This window comes from Staurois parvus, unplaced genomic scaffold (assembly GCF_062004578.1).
Source record: "Staurois parvus isolate SC_StPar_1 unplaced genomic scaffold, SC_StPar_1.0 ptg000731l, whole genome shotgun sequence".
Taxonomy (NCBI): domain Eukaryota; kingdom Metazoa; phylum Chordata; class Amphibia; order Anura; family Ranidae; genus Staurois; species Staurois parvus.
The window spans coordinates 269,760-272,790 of record NW_028318527.1 but is presented as its reverse complement, the minus strand read 5'-3'; positions in this window follow the sequence as shown (position 1 = coordinate 272,790).

Below are 3,031 nucleotides of genomic sequence, written 5' to 3'. Positions count from 1 at the left end.
CAGCAACAGAGGCTCGTCTCTGCCTCACGTCTCAGCAGTCAACAGCAGAGAGGAGGACAAAACTCCTACAGATCCGGTGCTTCTCCGTGCAGCAACAGAGGCTTGTCTCTGCCTCACGTCTCAGCAGTCAGCAGCAGAGAGGACAGAACTCCTACAGATCCTGTGCTTCTACGTGCAGCAACAGAGACTCGTCTCTGTCTCCTGTCTCAGCAGTCAGCAGCAGAGAGGATAGAACTCCTACAGATCCTGTGCTTCTCTGTGCAGCAACAGAGGCTCGTCTCTGCCTTCCATTTCAGCAGTCAGCAGCAGAGAGGACAGAACTCCTACAGATCCTGTGCTTCTCCATGCACAACAGAGGCTCGTCTCTGCCTCCCGTCTCAGCAGTCAGCAGCAGAGAGGACAGAACTCCTACAGATCCTGTGCTTCTCCGTGCAGCAACAGAGGCTCTTCTCTGCCTCCTGTCTCAACAGTCAGCAGCAGAGAGGACAGAACTCCTCCACCAGATCCTACACTTCTAGGTGCTGCCATAGAGAGGCTCTTCTTTGCACCTTGTCTCAGCACTCAGCAGCAGAGAGGAGGACAGAACTTTTACAGATCCTGTGCTTCTCCGTGCAGCAACAGAGGCTCTTCTCTGCCTCCCATCTCAACAGTCAGCAGCAGAGAGGACAGAACTCCTCCACCAGATCCTACACTTCTAGGTGCTGCCACAGAGAGGCTCTTTTCTGCACCTTGTCTCAGCACTCAGCAGCAGAGAGGTGAACAGTACTCCTCCTATAGATCCTGTGCTTCTCCGTGAAGAAACAGAGGCTTGTCTCTGCTTCCCGTCTCAGCAGTCAGCAGCGGAGAGGATGGAACTCCTCCACCAGATCCTACACTTCAAGGTGTTACCACAGAGAGGCTCTTCTCTGCCCCCCCCCCCAGCTCAGATGTCAGCAGCAGAGAGGAGAACAGTACTCCTTTTTCATTTTTGTTTTTGCTACTCATGGTATATATCTTTGCAAGGTTCCAAATCGAATTTCTCACAAATATCTTTTTCTTTGTTTCAGTTATTGAAGACTGAAGCGCAGAAGGTCATCATTGTCTGAAAGATGGAGAAAGTGCGCAAATGTGCTGTTATCCAATACAAGGAAAATGACAGGCGCGTGGTGTAGCAATCCATGTATGTAGTATGAAGTTCCCAGTGGGCAGGGGTAGTCCAGTAAGCACTGAGGGCAAGCTGCAATGGAGCGAAGCGTACCCTGCGGTAAAAGGAACGCAGCGCCCCTATGTGCGTACTGTAGTAGTATTTAATAAGAAGATAAGTAGTAACTCACATCTTAGAAATTAAAAACAGGCTCATGTAGTGGAGAGGTAAAAACATTTTGTGCCAGATGTTTGGGTGACTGTACCAGAAGGAGATAGCCTATGTCCAACAGCAGATGGTGTGGGTGGTGAAGCCTGGCAGAGTCTCCAAGATGTCCGAGGTCAGTCACGTTCGGCGTCTGACGTCATCAATGTGCGACGCATTTCTGAGCATGTGTGGGACGAGCATCGCCCGGTGACCTCTTTCATCAGGCAGGGTATCCACTACCTGCTATAATAATAATAATGACGAAATAGCAGATGTGGTAATGCACGTGGTCAGAATAGCACCAGTTGCACAGCTCCCAATGTACACAGGACGATTTGTCAGGAAAGGCCTACCCATAGTGCAGGTGAAGATCTGCGGCGCACAAATATGCACAGAGTTCTTACGAGCCGAACAGATGTGCGGGTGCTTGGACATAGGCGCGCACGCGCATGCAGGCACGCGCCTGTATTGAATGCTGGCGCCAAAGGGCCATTTAAACTGGCTACAGTAGATGTCCCATTGCCGTATGGTCTTATCCCTGCTTGTGTTCCCTGATTCCTGGGATTGTCTCCTGATACCGAACCAGCTTGTTCCTGACCTCCACTTGACCGCTACCTGCCCTGACCTCTGGCTTGCCTTGGATTTACCCTTCTGGCTCCTGTCTGATTGATCTTCCATTGCTGACCTGGCCTGTGACCCGACTACTCTTCCTCCTGCCACTTTAAGCCTGATCTGCCTGACCAATACTGAACCCGGCTCGTCTGACCATGCATCCTCAGCAGGGCCGGATCTAGCCTGTCTGATTGGGGGTGCAGTAAAAAATGTCAGGGGGCAGAAGATAGGAAGTCAGGGGGGCAGAGGACAGGGGTCACTGCTGGCAGGGTAGAGGGCAGGGGTCACTGCTGGCAGGGTAGAGGACAGGGGGCACTGCTGGCAGGGTAGAAAACAGGGGTCACTGCTGGCAGGGCAGAGGACAGGGGTCACTGCTGGCAGGACAGAGGACAGGGGTCACTGCTGGCAGGGCAGAGGACAGGGGTCACAGCTGGCAGGGCAGAGGACAGGGGTCACTGCTGGCTGGGCAGAGGACAGGGGTCACTGCTGGCTGGGCAGAGGACAGGGGTCACAGCTGGCAGGGCAGTGAACAGGGGGCACTGCTGGCAGGGCAGAGGACAGGGTTCACTGCTGGCAGGGCAGAGGACAGGGGTCACTGCTGGCAGGGCAGAGGACAGGGGTCACTGCTGGCAGGGCAGAGGACAGGGGTCACTGCTGGCTGGGCAGAGGACAGGGGTCACTGCTGGCAGGACAGAGGACAGGGGTCACTGCTGGCAGGGCAGAGGACAGGGGTCACAGCTGGCAGGGCAGAGGACAGGGGTCACTGCTGGCTGGGCAGAGGACAGGGGTCACTGCTGGCTGGGCAGAGGACAGGGGTCACAGCTGGCAGGGCAGTGAACAGGGGGCACTGCTGGCAGGGCAGAGGACAGGGTTCACTGCTGGCAGGGCAGAGGACAGGGGTCACTGCTGGCAGGGCAGAGGACAGGGGTCACTGCTGGCAGGTTAGAGGACAGGGGTCACTGCTGGCAGGGCAGAGGACAGGGGCACAGCTCCTCCTACTATCTCTGCATTGTACACAGCCTGGGCACAGGCAGCAGAACTCCCCACACAACCCATAACTGAGATCAGTATAGTGTCAGTCAAGGAAAG